At 42.0% G+C, this 17,139-nt stretch overlaps 1 long non-coding RNA gene across 1 annotated transcript in view; it reads right to left on the reverse strand.

Moving 5' to 3' along the window:
* Window positions 1-484: 484 nt before the first annotated feature.
* Window positions 485-17,139, reverse strand: part of LOC140106556 (uncharacterized) — a 111,878-nt gene continuing 95,223 nt past the window's right edge. Inside the window, exons 2-3 of the long non-coding RNA XR_011850806.1 lie at window positions 763-851; window positions 485-535 (exon numbers count right to left, since the gene is read on the reverse strand). This is a non-coding gene — a long non-coding RNA (uncharacterized lncRNA). The remainder of the gene's footprint in view (window positions 536-762; window positions 852-17,139) is intronic.

Here is a 17,139-nt window from a genome sequence, read left to right on the forward strand (position 1 = left end):
TGCTGCACATTGTGGTATATATATTGTTTATGTGTGTGTAGCTGTGATGTGTATGTGTATATGGTGTATGGTGTGTATAAATACAGTACGTTGTGTGTATGTAAGCTGTATATTGCACTGTATGTGTGTATATGTGATGTGTATATGCTCTATATGTGTGTAACAGTGTATGAATGTGTATGTATGAGTGATGAACTGTATGTTTATGTATATAGGAATGTAATATGTATATTTTTAAACCGGCAGGGGGTCCCCTTCAGAAGTCTGCTATAGGACCCTGCCTCTCCTAGTTACGCCACTGCATTAGCATAATATTTAAAGCTGATTTTAGGAGAAAGGAGGCCATGGATAACAAGTATAATAATATTAGAATAGGTGATATTATCATGGTGCCTTGATCTATAAGTGTCCCTAGTTTATAATGCTTGATTTATGATAGATAAAATCACATTTTATTTTTTATGATGTGCCTTACTTTTGCATGGTCACCCTGTAGCATTGAGTAATTATTGCTATCTCCATTTCTCTAGGTTAGCTGCTGATTGCAATAGTTATAGTTAAATTTTACCAAACTTTATGACGGTACTTTCATGAGACTATAATATAAACGTTACTATATGGAGAATAAATTACATCTTTACTGAGAGTAATTACAGTTCAAACAGACGTTTCAAGGTAATCTTTGTTGTGCCGCAATAATAAGGAATATGTATATGTTTAATGCAAATGTCAATAAAACTGTAAATTTAGAGTTAAACTCACACTGGGTTTTCAGTTTACGGGTGTTAGTGAAAGGGAACCTGGCAGCTCTGGGAGAAGGACATTCCAGGACTTATGGGAGGTGAAGTCATCTGTAAACACAAAATAAATAAAACACATGTAAATCATCAAGTATTCAAGAAAGTGGACTATACATGAGCCCCAAAACGCATATAGTAAGTAGCAGTCAAGTCCACAGCATTGTATGGAGCTGTGGGTGGTTTTGTGCGACTTTTGGTGGTGTTTTCAATGTTACCATTTTTACTGGACGACCTTTTGATCACTTTTTATTGATTTTTTTTTTTTATTATTTTCAAAATGGCAAAAAAGTACCATTTTTGACTTTGGGTGCTATTTTCCATTACGGGGTTAAACAGGGTTATTATATTTTGATAGATCGGGCATTTTTGGTCGCGGGGATACCTAATGGGGTCATTTACTAAGGGCCCGAATCTTGTTTTTCCGTTGTGTTACCCGAATATTTCCGATTTGCGTCGATTTTCCCTGAATTACCCCGGGATTTTGGCGCACGCGATCGGATTGTGGCGCATCGGCGCCGGCATGCACGCGACGGAAATGGGGGGTGTGGCCGTAAGAAAACCCGACGGATTCAGAAAAACCGCCGTATATTTTTTAAAAAAGTGTCGCTTGACATGCGCTTACCTGCACCCAGGGTAGGACAGTGAACTGACGGAATTCAGTGCAGCAGCGACACCTAGAGGACATCGGGTGCACTATCTTAGTGAATCGCCGGAAGACCCGGATCCTCCACTGAGAACGTGCTGCTGGATCGCGACAGCAGCGGGTAAGTAAATCTGCCCCAATGTGTTTATGATTTTTACTGTTTATTTATATTTATATCAGTTCTAGGGAAAGTGGGGTGATTTGAATTTTTAGGTTTTTTTATTACAATTTTTTTTAATTTTTACTTTCACAATTTTTCAGACCCTCTAGGGTACTTTAACCCTAGGTTGTCTGATCGATCCTACCATATACTGCCATACTACTACTTTTTGAAGACGCAGGCAACTTTTCCGGCGGCGATTGCTGGACTGATCTCGGATGTTACCGGCTATGGAGAAGGTTCATCCCGTGAGCCCTCTCCATGCACCGGGACCAGACGTGTGCCGTACTAATACGGCGTGCGTCATGAAGGGGTTAAAAAAATCTTCCTCTCCTGACCATGGGTGTTTTATAGTACTGCATTTTAGCTTCATACATCCCTATACATCCCTTGCATAACTGCATAACCCCTGGTCAGGTGTGGTGCTCTTAATGAAAGAAAGCAGCGATGTTTTTCACCTTCCTGATAATCTTTTTATTGTAGCGCTAATTAGTATATTAAACTTATTGGGGCACATTTACTAAGGGTCCGTCTGAGTTTCCCGAATTTTTCTGGCTTGTGTTGACTTGCCCCGGGTTTTGGGCGCACGCGTTCGGATTTTGGCACATCGGCCCGGCTTTCATGCGGCACAAATCGGGGGCGTGGCCGTCAGACAACCCAACTGATTCGGACAAACCACGGAATTTAAAAATCAAATTGTGTCGCAAGATCAGCACTCACATTCACCGGGAAGAAGAAGGTGAACTCCGCCGGACCTCAGCGGGGAAGCGACACATGCAGGAAATTGGATGCACGATCTTAGTGAATCGCGGCAGCTCCGAATCCTCACCGGACAATCCGGATCGGCGGCGGCAATGGGACGGGTAAGTAAATGTGCTCCATTGTATTTCAGAGCCAAATCAGCAAAGATATGCAATCTACATAATCATTGCCCTCATTGTAATTATTGTTTCGTATGACTGTTTATACTCTGTAATGTAATATTATATTTGTATATTTGTATGTGTATGATTAGTAAAGCGCTACGGAATATGATGTCGCTATATAAATAAAGATTATTATTAATAATTATTGATTGAATCAAAAAGATTCAGTCTTACACTTACTGTATCTTTTAATGAAGCTAAGCTTTTAGACACCAAAGTATTTTCCAAGCCAGAAAACAAACTCAGCAGAAGAATCTACTTATAACAGCATCAATAGAAGGATCGCTTTCGTTTCATTACTTTTAAAAGTATCTTATTACTACTTTTTTGAGGTTTGAGCCCTAGGAGGTCTGATCACTCATACAATATACTGCAATACAATCGTAAGGCTGCATTTACATGATGGGATTGTTAACACATTGTAAACATATTTCCATTGTGTTTACAAAGCGGTTAACATTGTGCTGTAAATGTAATGCTTCCACAACATCCTGTAATCTTAAATGTCAAATGACGGGTCTAGCAGCCTCTGAATGTCAACTATGGCTTGATTTCTTTGGCAGTGGGGATGGGATCAGTGGTTTCCTACATCTGGTGAGAATTTCATGTCAATAGCAGTACTAGAAAAATAGGTGATGTGTTCAATACTTATTTTAGCCTCTGTATGTGTTCTATTACATAGTCGTTTTATTGGTGCCTTAGCCAACCTTCAATTCTTTAGATGATGCCATGACAGGCCTTGCAGCTTTCATAGATTTCGGCTATCATGACAGGCATCCTCCTATCATGTTGCAGGGACACTGATTGGTGAGAAAACGGGGCGGAGGACTAATTTGAAATCCATTTGTTGTAGTGGTGAAAAATCAATCACTGGTGGGTTAACTTATTTTAAAACATATGAATATACAGGCGGTCCCCTACTTAAGAACACCCGACTTACATACGACCCCTAGTTACAAACGGATCTCTGGATGTTGGTAATTTACAGTACTTTTGCCTTAGGCTACAATAATCAGCTATAACAGTTATGAAAGGTGTCTGCAATGAAGATTTATTGGTAATCCTGGTTCTTATGACAATCCAACATCTTTAAAATCCAATTGTCACAGAGACCAAAAAGAATTTGGCTTGGGCTACAATTGTAAAATATACAGTTCCGACTTACATACAAATTCAACTAAAGAATAAACCTACAGAACCTATCATGTACATAACCCAGGGACTGCCTGTATAGCATTATATGACACTGACCTACAGTTTTTTTTTTGGGGGGGGGTTAATAACTGTTATATAGACCCTTAGGGGCATATTTATCAGGACCTCTGCGCACTGCCAGTGGCGCAGAGGCCCTGAAATAATCGCAAATGCTAGCTTATTGCTAGCTTTTGCGATTATTTTCCCCAATCCGCCACCTTCACGCCAGTGGGGCGTGAAGGGGCGTGAAGGGGGGGGCGCGGCCGGACGGGAGTGGGCCGGCGCAGCCGGCACTGGCGTAGGATAAACGCTGCGCTGCTGGCAGCCTGATACATCAAGAGGCAGATGCCTCTTGATGTATTGGGTTGTGAATTTACAGCGGTGGGACGCTCGTGCGCCAGCGTATGATAAATATCACCCTTTATATATAAAAGGAACTCCTGGAGAAGGAGGGTGCTTCAACACAACTTGTCTCCAAACCAACCCATCGGGAAAAAAAAAAGAAAGAGACAAAACAGGGTGTGGACCCTTGTATAATATTGTCGGCAGATAAATTGAACAAAGAAAAAGTTGAGTAAAATGGAAAATATGGAAATAGATGTTCTTCAATGTAAACGCCGTCTTCATGCCGGGAACCGGAAGCAGCGAGGAACAATGCAAAAAACCAGTGGAGAAAGGTGCACAGACACTTACATGGAGAATATTGATGGGTCAAAAATGCCTACAGTAATATTGTATTTCATCAAGAACATTTAAATATTATAATACCTCCTAACCTCATCACCTGAGCATATGATCCAAAGTTTTATATTGATCCCGTAGGGGCACATTTACTTACCCGTCCCGTCGCAATCCCTACTGTGCGTTGTCCGACGAGGATTCGGGTCTGCCGCGATTCACTAAGGTCGTGCGTCCAATTTCCTGCATGTGTCGCTTCCCCGCTGAGGTCCGCTTCAGTTCACCTTCTTCTTCCTGGTGCATGTAAGTGCATGGCTTGCGATACAATTTGCTTTTTAAATTCCGCAGTTTGTCCGACAGCAACCAGTGAGGACTGCAAGTATTATGGATTGTTAAAATCAAGTTTTTAGCCAACATGTTTTTGAATACCAATGGAGTTAAAATGTATTTTTATGAGATACTTTATACTAAACAGGTTATTTATAAGGGTCTTAGATTATGAACTTGGGACACCGGATGCACGGATTATACTTCCCCTCCGTAACCTCCAGTGCCAGGGTATGTATAACAAGATGTACTACATGGTAATTTGATTATGCCTCATGAAGGCTCCAGTACGGAGCCAAAACACATTGGGGCTTATTTACTAAGGGTCCTTGGATCGCATTTCCGTCAAACTGTTCATGGTATACAGGATTTGCGCTGCTGGGACAGGTATTTAGAGGGCTTTCATGCAACAGAAATCAGGAGGCGGGCCGTCAGACGATCCAACTGATTAAGACTGAGCGTGGAATTTAAGATTAAAATTGTGTCGCAAGCAATGCACTTACATGTACCAGGAAGAAGATGGTGAACTCCGCCGGACCTGAATATTTTTCATGCAAGTGAAATACTTTTTTCACTCCTCTGGGGTTTTGCATTATATGAACTTTTAGAGATGCAACCAAAGCTGACCAGCTGCAGAATCAGAACAAGCTTCCTTAAAAGGGGTTGGCCACTCTTTGACATAAATTGCCTATGTGCCTTTACTTCCTTAATGTTCACCAATTCATTCATCATCCCTGATGCTTCCTTTAGTGCTGTGTGCGGACTCTCTCTTCCCTCTACATAGACATGTAGACAAAGATCCTACACTGATAAATAGGAGGGACCTGCAGCAGGACATTATGACTCCTCCTGCTGCTCCCCTCCCACCTCCCTGTGTCTGTCAGTGAAACGGACTGAGAGAGAAAAAACACACTGGAGGCTGCCATTAGGGTACACTGAAGGAGTAAGGCTATATTCACACTGCCGTTGCCCGCCCGTACCGTACCGTAGCGGGCAACGGCAGTGTACGGGGAGAGGAGGAGGAGGTGAGCGCAGCTCACCCCCGCCCCTCTCCATAGCAACCTATGGCGCACGGCGCCGTATTACAGGAAAAGATAGGACAGGTGTGCGGCACCGTACCGCTCCCGTAGGGTGCCGTGCGCCCATAGAAGTGTATGGGGGACGTATATCGGCCGTATATACGTCGGCCGTATATACGTCCCCCATACGTTAGTGTGAATGTAGCCTAAGAAACAGGAGGTTGTGTAGAGATTCAGAGGGCAGAGAGATTCCCTGTGCGAACAGGGAAAGGCTGAAGCGCTCACAGGAGGCAGAACATTATGCAGAGACAAGTCTAATGGATGGGATTTATTAAAAAGTGGCCAACCCCTTTAAGCATCAATTGCCAGGACATGAGAGCCATATTGGTAACTAGTAATTATTACTAGAACACCATTGCTTCTGCAAGTAGGCTAGCAGTAATGGTTTGAACTTGGTTGTCATGATGCCAGACACCCTGGGCCACAAATCCCAACTTTCCCAAATTTGGCAGGGCAGTCCCCCAGAGTTTAGGGTCTTTCCTAAGCAGAGGAGTTATGTCCTGATTTCAACTCTATTTGCATCCTTACAAAAAGTTATTAATTATGAACTACCCCAAGATTCCTTTGCTTAAAGAATGTTGTAAGTGGTCATTAGGGATCTCAAAGAAAGTCTTAGAGAAGTTCAAATGTAGGTTGTTGCTTAACTAACTTCACACTAGTTTACTAGGGACATCTAGTGCCTGCTGATTGAAATTACATCAGCACTATAAATAGGGCCCAGAGAGAGATCTAAGCTTCATTTGTGTCAGTGTAGAGGACGGGATGAGCAGCAGCAGCACACATCTCAATGAAACCAAGATGCTGTAAAAACAACTGGCACATTGGGCAAAATATGTATTTTTTATGTAGAATTTGGGAAGAATAACATTTTCCACTTTGATGGTATACCATAGTCACGTCTTTGTCAAAAACCTTGTAGTATATATTGAATGCTGCATAAATAAATATGAAATAGATGTTCAGTACAAAAATTTTCAGCAAAATGTCAACTACGTCATAAAACGCCCCAAAAGGTATACAACATGTGTTTTGGCTTTTATGTGTTTATTGCTTTCGATGCAATAGAATATTTTCTTAAAGGGGGTGAAACTCACAAACATTTGCCTTCTAGGTGAGGTTTTCTTTTTTTCCCCCTTTAATTAAGGTGTAACTCCAATGTCAGAAATCCTCTGAAGTGGGCAGCGACTAACTTTTTCTTTGTCTTTGCCCTAATAAGCTGCCCTCGATTTCCATGATGCTTTGTGTTCAAGCAACTAAAGTAAATCTAACTGAGATCCTACAAATAAATGAGTAGATATATAATGAGTACCCTGGCAGTTTCAATCACATGAAGGAGCATGAAGCATGGAAAAAGTAGTAGAAACCATCAGTGAAATTGTTAAATAAAGTGTATACTCTACGGTGTGTGAGCACTAAGGGTTAAAAGCTTTGCTGCTTTGAAGACAGTATATGGAGAGGAGAAGGTGGGTGAGGGTGCTGCAGAGGAGTGTATGACACAGCTTGAGGTACAGAGGGAGACAGAGAAAGTTCTGCAGAATCACAGATCGGGCTAGAGGTATTGATGGGAAACAGCGGAGATCTTCTACCTCACTATTCTTTGCAAGAGACTTCTGAATCCATAGATATGAACAGACATGGATGTCCTGATAGCTACACACTAAGAGCACTACATAACCTCACCCTGCCCCCCCCCCCCATTCCTCCCGTACCTCCCGTTCAGCAGTGCTATAGAAAAATAGTGTAAACAATGGACAGTTTACAAAGATACGCAGCACAGCCCAAGACAGCTAGTGCAGAAACATGTTAAAGGGAATCTGTCATCAGGGAGGTCATTAATACCTGAAGACAGGTTCCAATGGTTTTTGGCATGTTCATTTCGAAAATACCTTCATCAGCAAAATGAAAAAAAATCCTGTGCTTTCTAATTGATTATATGACATTAAAGGGGTATTCTCGTCTTGGCAGTCACATTCAGTTTCACTAATCTTCCATATATAATCATTTCTTCAATTGGATGTTATTAAAAAAAAATGTTCCTGTGTGAAGATAATTTCCTATAAACATAGCCATGTTGTCCCTTAGAAACGAGATAGCTTCCTCGGATACGACCACGTCACACTCTGGCAGCGGTGGCCAGACTTGCGCTATAGAGTCCTTCCCGGACCCCATGGATTCAGCGATCATTACCACAGAGTGGATGTGGGACCTGCAGTAACTCCCGGACACTTCAGATACAAAAACCTTTTTGTTTATTTGTGCAATCTCTCAGGCAGAGGTGGCCGTAACCGAGGAAGCCATCTCGTTTCTAAGGGACAAAATGACTACATTTACGAGAAATTATCTTCACACAGGAACATTTTTTTTAATAACCTCTTATTGAAGAAATGTTTATATATGGCAGATTTATCAAACTGAATGTGAATGCCCAGACGAGAATACCCCTTTAACTGGTCCCTTCCCAGCAGTGTGTTGCAAGAGGACTCGTTTGAACTGCCACCTCCTCCCAGGACTAACCACACACTGCTTGCAGGGAGCCAGTTAATGTAAAATAATCAATTAGAAAGCACAGGATTTATCCATATTGCTGAAAAAGGAATTTTTGAAATGAACATGCCATAGGTTATAGGAAAAAATAGGTTAAAATGACCTCCCTGATAACAGGTTCCCTTTAAACCGAGGAGGATAGCAAAAAAATCTGAGCTTCTTTTTAACACTTTATATGCCAGAGATACAGGCATGAACTGACAAGGAAACAACACAATAAATAGGACATCGGGACATTTTTTTGCTATTATCTGCAAAATTACTTTATTTAGAATTTTGATGCTCTAGGTATTCCTCAAGTATGTGGCTGTTGGTAACATCCAGTTGTATTTTGGTGTAGCGATGCTTTTTGGGCAGAACCATATCTGTATGGAATGGGCCTTTTAGGCCCCTGGTATTTTTATCATGTACTTGGCAGAGTTTGTGTAGAATCGGTAGAGTCGGGGAAGTAGCAACAGGTCAGGGGAGGCAGCAGAGGAGCATAGTCAGCAACGGAAACGGAGTCACGACGGGAAATCTCAATAACAGCGCAAGGCATCAGACACAGATTTCTCTAAGGCACGAGGCACGAAGATCCGGCAGGGTGTGATGGAAGAGGCAGGTTTAAATAGCCTTTAAATTTCATGAAGCCGGTGCGCGCGCCCTAGGAGATGGGGACGTGATGTCACGCATGCTAAGGTTAAAGGCCAGGAATGCTCTCCCATAAAATACTAGATAGAGATTTGTAAATACGTTTTCCAGGAAGGGAAAAGAAAAACTAAGCCTTTAGTGCTACCTTACAGATTAACAGATTAATGGCCAAAGTTCAAGAATCCTTGCTACAGGATCCTATACTATAATAATACTAAACCAGCAAGTCTCTGGTGATGCCCCCTTTTTAATTTGCATACAAATAAAAGTTTTAAAGGAAATGTACAGGAACAGTGCTCCTAATAAATATATATTTCTATTAATGCTGCTGGCAGTGTTAATGGTTAACCAACCATGGGAAGTGGTAGATTTCTTTGAAGAATCAGGATGATTTCTATATTAACGAGGATCTAATTAATATGCTTAAAGGGGTATTCTCATCTGGGCACTTACATTCAGTTTCATTAATCTGCCATATATAAACATTTCTTCAATTGGATGTTATTAAAAAAAAATGTTCCTGGATGAAGATAATTTCTCATAAATGTAACCATGTTGTCCCTTAGAAACGAGATAGCTTCCTCGGATACGGCCTCGTCTGATAGATTGAGTGCACAAAGAAACAAAAGGTTATTGTATATAAAATGTCCGGGAGTTACTGCATGTCCTACAGCTGCCCTGTGGTAATGATCGCTTAATCCTGGTGGTTTGGCAGGACTCTATAGCGCAAGTCTGGCCACCGCTGCCAGAGTGTGACATGGTCGTATCCGAGGAAGTGGTTTCTAAGGGACAACATGGATACATTTATGAGAAATTATCTTCACACAGGAACTTTTTTTTAATAACATCCAATTGAAGAAATGTTTACATATGGAAAATGAATTAAATTAAATGTAAATGCCCAGATGGGAATACCCCTTTAAAGCAGCATAGATAAAACAGTCTGTGCTAGACCCGTGTAGGAGGTACTACCTCCTTCCTCTGTAGCCTATTAGCATCTGGGTCGTACTTTTCTATTTTTTGTGGAGCATTGGAAGATGCGAAGAAAGGTTGGGTTGGAATAATAATATGATGTTGACTTGGATTCTAATTTTGCCTGGCATGGTGCTCCTGCATTGTTTATTTTTATAGCACTTTAATCCCTTCAGGACGCAGCTATTTTACAGCTTAAGACTTGCGTCACTTTATATGGTTAGAACTTGTTTCTAGACAGATAGGGACTTATTTACTAAGGGTCCGTGACGCATTTGCATCGGATTTTCCGACGTTTTTGGGGATTGCACGGCTGTGACATGTATTTAACAGGGGTTTGCGCTGGGATTGTGTCGCACGCGCCGGCTTTCATGTGACAGAAATCTTGGGGCGGGCCGTTGGACGACTGATTCGGACTGAGCGCAGGTTTTAACATTCAAATTGTGTTGCAAGATCAAGCACTTACATGCACCAGGAAGAAGAAGGTGAACTCCGGTGGACCTGAGCGGGGAAGCGACACATGCAGGATATCGGGCGCACAATCTTGGTGAATTGCGGCACAGTGCATTATCGTCGGACAATGCACTTTCTGTGAACTCCAACGGACGAGGTCAGTAAATGTGCCCCATAGTTTAATTTTACAAAAGAGAGATAGAGTCCTGCAGGGACAACTATACCCATTTGTCACTAAAAATTAACTTTTATTTATACAAAAGAACTAAAAAGTAGATAGGCAAAACTCCATCCACTATTGTGACTTTAAAATTATCAGCAGAGATGAATTGCAGCCACTAAGACTGGGTCGGATTAAGTCAGAGCCACCAATATACTGTAGTGGGTACAGGAGGTTCCCCTATTACAGCGTATCCCTATCCATCTACCCCTCATTCGATTGGGAGACGATACTCCCTGTAACCCTAATGGCTGACCTCAGCGTCCTAAGGGGAGGAGGGGGAGGTAGGGAAAGGGAGGATTCCTATCAAGCTAAGCTGATCCGCTATCCCTGCTATAGATACTGAATAGCGTAATGTGAAGGTGGTGGATGGACTCCTGCCTTATTCCCTATTACATAAGGCTGCTACACAGTGCTGTATTAAAATAGGATCAATAGGGGGGGCTAATATTGATCCTATTTTAATACAGCACTGTGTAGCAGCCTTATGTAATAGGGAATAAGGCAGGAGTCCATCCACCACCTTCACATTACGCTATTCAGTATCTATAGCAGGGATAGCGGATCAGCTTAGCTTGATAGGAATCCTCCCTTTCCCTACCTCCCCCTCCTCCCCTTAGGACGCTGAGGTCAGCCATTAGGGTTACAGGGAGTATCGTCTCCCAATCGAATGAGGGGTAGATGGATAGGGATACGCTGTAATACCCTGTACCCACTACAGTATATTGGTGGCTCTGACTTAATCCGACCCAGTCTTAGTGGCTGCAATTCATCTCTGCTGATAATTTTAAAGTCACAATAGTGGATGGAGTTTTGCCTATCTACTTTTTAGTTCTTTTGTATAAATAAAAGTTAATTTTTAGTGACAAATGGGTATAGTTGTCCCTGCAGGACTCTATCTCTCTTTTGTAAAATCGCACTTATTGTATACCCAGTCACAAATTGGTCGCAATATATAAACTTTCTTTTTGGATGCTAACCCCATAGTTTAACACTCAAATTAGTTACTAAATAACATTTTGATGCCACAAATCTAACATTGGTTTTCCGTTTTTTTCAAGGAGATTTCAGAATTGACTTTTCGTTGATGTCAATATTATTTTTTAAACATATCTACCACCAGGATGAAGGATTGTAAACCAAGCACACTGACATACATGTGTATGGTCCCCTTGGCAGGATCTCCTCTCCTTTTAGCTTTGCATGTCCTGGATTTAAAAAAAAAAGGTTTGGAGCCCCTCAGCCTGGAACCTGAGGGGCTCCAGGCATCATTAACACCTGGGGAGCCTGGAGCCCCTCATGGTCATTTGCTTGATTTTAAAAGCCTTTAAAAAAAACAAAAAACTAAAAAAAAACAGGACATAAGAAGCTAAAAGAAGAGCAGTTCCTGCTAGATGGGACACATCAGTATGTCAGTGTGCTTGGTTCATAGTCCTTCATCCTGGTGGTAGATGTCCTTTAATTAAATTTTAAATATATATAATATTAGAAACCCCCAATATATCACTCCATTATCAAATCTGCACCCAAAACTAACAGAAACATCTTTTAGGAAGATTGTTAACCCGCTGTCATGCGTTTTTTTAGTGGACTGCTTAAAAACGGCCCAAAAACAGGTTCAAAACGCCATGCGTGCCGCCGGTCTTAGGCGGCAGGGGAGCCTCATTGGATCCAAGTGCTCTCCTGCCTCCTTTACTGGATCTAAGAAGATAAAGATGGACAATAAAGTGTTTTTGTGTCCCGAATCACCAACACAGAGGACACTCATGCATCATTCAATCACAAATAGAGTCACTTATAAGGTAATGGTCATGGTTTACTGTAGTGTTTTTGTGATTCCTTTTGAAGGCCTTTTAGCTGTGACCTGGTGCAGGCTATATGTAGTAAATGTGTCAGGCAAAGGTGTCCTTGCCAGCATCCCATCCATTGGCAAAAAAATGGGGCAAAAAAGTTGCAAATTCCATAGCATGCCCCAAAAATTGTGACTTTTTAATTCTTTGCATGCCAGAAAACTTATTGTGCTGTAAGTCTTGCTCCCCACATAGGGTGCAGCCTGAGAAATATGGGTGGTATGTATTTCATAGACCAAATACACCCATGTATACAAGTCCTCAGGCTATGTTCACTTATAACTGCAATTGCTTGAATCTCGATGCTCTAGATAATTACTACTGCTTACTGGAAATCTTTTTAAGCAGAAATAACCTGCAAACTATGCAAACCATTGTAACTTGTGTATAGAATTTATGAAACATCTCCTATACCAGTGATGGCGAACCTATGGCACAGGTGCCAGAGGTGGCACTCAGAGCCCTTTCTGTGGGCACTCAGGCCATCACCACAGGACAGACCAAATCCTCCTGTGGTCCCAGGCAACTTATGAGATGATGCTCTCAGCGCTATTTTGAAGAGACACTTTATTGGCTGTTTGGAACGGCAGGAAAAGGGAGGTGGTGTTGACAGAACTGCGTCATCTTTGGAGGTCATCCTGCTGGACCCACCAATCTTCCTCTACAGAGAGACCCTCTTTCTTTCAACTGTATTGGTGGCCTCAGGGGCTGATACAATTGAAAGATGTGGAAGAACACGTAGTAATAAGTTACTGCTTAAAATACTGGCACTTCACAGTAAATAAGTGGATTTTGGTCGTAGTTTGGGCACTCGGTCTCTAAAAGGTTCGCCATCACTGTCCTATACCAATGGTGGCCATTGTGACAAATGCTAAAGAACTGGAATGTGTTTTTTCTTATAAAATTTCTAGCTTGGGACCAAGGGCCTTAAATTTCTATTGAGACTATTCACACGCTGCATGCGGCCCAAACCAGGAATGGAGTAAAAGTAGGAGGAGGAGCAGCACCTTTCAATTATTTGTCTCAACCCATTATCATCCACACCTGCTTTTGGCTTCAAAAACCGTGCCTGAAAAACTGAACGTGCGTACGCACCCGACCTGTTTTGTTCATGTGTTGAGTGAGCAGGATCCAGTTTACAAAGTTTAGCGTGCAGGTATTAGCTATAGATATCCTGCAAACATATTTACTTCCTTTTCTTATACAGGCGGTCCCCTACTTAAGGACACCCGACTTACAGACAACCCATAGTTACAGACGGACCCCTCTGCCCAGTGTGACCTCTGGTGAAGCTCTCTGGGTGCTTTATTATAGTTCCAGACTGCAATGATCAGCTGTAAGATGCCTGTAATGAGGTTTTATTGATAATCCTTGGTCCAATTACTGAAAAATTTTGAAACTCCAATTGTCACTGGGGCAAAAGAAAAAAATTTGTCTAAAACTTCAATTATAAAATATACAGTTTCGACTTACATACAAATTCAACTTAAGAACAAACCTCCAGACCCTATCTTGTATGTAACCCGGGGACTGCCTGTATAAGAAAGAAGAAAACTAATACAAAGAGAATATTATTTATCTCTGAGGGATTTTCCAGTCTCATCCTTGTCCAAACATTCCTTTGCATTGTCCATTGAAAAATATACAAGAAGTGTTACAAAGAATAAGCTTATAACTGCGCTGTTTTACTTTTTATCTTTATTACTAAATAAATTTACTAGCAAACTGGTTATGTTACTATAGACCCCCTACGTTTACTTTATTGACTTAGTTGGCTTGCTCAGGAAAGCTAAATTGCATAACTTTTTAAATGATGTAAAATTGTGCTCATCTATCATTCACGTGTCTGATATGGATCCTTAAATCCGCTTTTTTACATTACTACCTTCATAAAACTACCTTGTATCTATATAAAACAGAGAGTTTTAGTGAAAAATATATATAAGTAAAGTAAAAAATATATATAAAATAAAACTTTTTGGATGTAAAAAAAATGTGTATGTGCATTTACCCCTTTTGCTATGAAACCCTAAAAAAGGTTTGGTGCAACTAATTACCATCAGATGCCACATGCTTAGTCCATCTGTGTGCGGATTCCCCCGTGGCGTAACACATACGCATGCGTTTCATTGGAAACAGATATGCATTTTGGCCAAATCCCCTTTTACTTGCGTTTTAGATGCTGTGGGAATCTGCCCTAAGTGTGATATGGTCTGTCAGTATATACATATCTTTTTTGAAAAGCCCCGGAGGCTTCAACACCATGGAGCAGGAGGCACCACTAAGAACACAACACCATGGAGCAGGAGGCACCACTAACAACTCAACACCATGGAGCAGGAGGCACCACTAACAAACAATACAACCCCATGGAGCAGGAGGCACCACTAACAAACAATACAACCCCATGGAGCAGGAGGCACCACTAACCACACAACACCATGGAGCAGGAGGCACCACTAACAATACAACCCCATGGAGCAGGAGGCACCACTAACCACACAACACCATGGAGCAGGAGGCACCACTAAGAACACAACACCATGGAGCAGGAGGCACCACTAACCACACAACACCATGGAGCAGGAGGCACCACTAAGAACACAACACCATGGAGCAGGAGGCACCACTAACAACTCAACACCATGGAGCAGGAGGCACCACTAACAATACAACACCATGGAGCAGGAGGCACCACTAACAACACAACACCATGGAGCAGGAGGCACCACTAACAACACAACACCATGGAGCAGGAGGCAACACTAACAACACAACACCATGGAGCAGGAGGCACCACTAAGAACACAACACCATGGAGCAGGAGGCACCACTAACCACACAACACCATGGAGCAGGAGGCACCACAACAACACAACACCATGGAACAGGAGGCACCACTAACAACACAACAGAATGGAGCAGGAGGCACCACTAGCCACACAACAACATGAAGTCCAAGGAGATCCCCAAACAAGTCAGGGACAATGTTGTTGAACCCCTGTAGCACCATCAAATCCATTATCATCAAGTGAGAAAAAACATGGTACCACAACAAACTGCCCAAAAGAAGGCTGCCCACCAAAATTCTCAGACCCGGAAAGGAGAGTGGTAATTGTAGAGTAAGGGGAGGTAATCCTGAAGGAGCTAAAGAGTTCCCAAGCAGAGACTGGAGTATCTGACCCTATGACCACAAAAATCCTTTACTCACAGACAAAAATAGGAGTGTGGGAGAATTCCCAAACACATGGAAGAAGTGGCTCTGGTCAGATGAGACCAAAATTTAACTTTTCAGCCATGAAGTAAAATGGCAAGTATGTACCAATACATATCATCACCCCAAGTTTTTGGCAACATGGACTGGAAAACAGGTCTGAATCAAGGGAAAGATGTATAGTGCCAAATATAGGGATATTCTTATAGAAAACCTGCTCAGTCAGTGATATGAGACTGGGATGGAGGTTTACTTTCCAACTTGACAATGACCCAAAGCATACTGCCAAAGCAACACTCGAGTGGTTTAAGGCAGTGCTCCCCATCCTTTTTTTAACCTGCTCCTTATATTTATCCCTTTCCCATAGCATGCACCCTACTTCTATTGCTCTCTTTAAAGCAGAATGCCCCTCTTAGATTGTAAGGGGGGTATTCATACCTGCATCATACCTCAACCTGCTTCTATTATCACCTTTAATGTTGCATTCCCCTCTGATTCTATTGTCTCCTTTCCTGTTGTATGTCCCAAATGTTCAGCAGACAAAATATGATGGCATTATCATGCCTGCCATGCATTAACGCAGAAGAGAAGTGAAGCAAGAGAAAACTGCTTAGGGGGACCTGGGAACAGAATTCGACCCCGGCCCGGGATCAGGTGCCCCATGGCCCGGTCTTGTGCCGTGGCTGGCAGTTGGACTTCTGGTTTAAGGGGAAACATGTTAATCTATTTGAATGGCCAAGTCAAAGCTCAGACCATAATCCAAATGAGATTCTGTGGTCAGAAATAAAGATTGCTTTTCACCACCAGATACCATCTAACCTAAGAGAGCTGGAGCAATTTGCCTTTAAAGGGGCTTTCCCACGAAAGAAAATTCTCACATTTCAATCCCCTAGTGATGTTAATACAATAAAATCACTTTAACCCCTTACTTTACAATGTTACTCAGTTTTATTGCTGTTTTATCTCCTATCACTCCCTAGGCTGCTCAGTGTAAAATCCCAGGGTGTAGGCTGGGACTCTCTAAGCAGACACATTACTGTATTATCCATCTAGTTCTGCGGGGTGACAATGTGGTTACATTATCAGGGTACAAGGTGTATATATACTTTCATCTGGCTTCTGACAATGTACTAACACACTGACACATAGAGAGAGATGAGTCGGCAAAGTTTCTGATCTCCAAGTCCCGGACCAAAACGTGTATCAATGAAATAAACCAGTATCTTATTTTAATACTGCAGCGTGATACTGATTCTGTTTGAGTGCCACTTCAATTTGAGTGAGAACGTCATAACATCGGTGTAAATGATGGAGGATGGTGTGAAATAAAAACTTTATTCCGGAACATGTGGGTGTTTTTGGTGTTACATATAACTTTATGGACATGTTCTGCATCGTGGTGTTAATATGTGTCACGGGTGGTCCCGCGACCCACATCGCGGGTCGCGG

This window comes from Engystomops pustulosus, chromosome 11, assembly GCF_040894005.1.
Source record: "Engystomops pustulosus chromosome 11, aEngPut4.maternal, whole genome shotgun sequence".
Taxonomy (NCBI): Eukaryota; Metazoa; Chordata; class Amphibia; order Anura; family Leptodactylidae; genus Engystomops; species Engystomops pustulosus.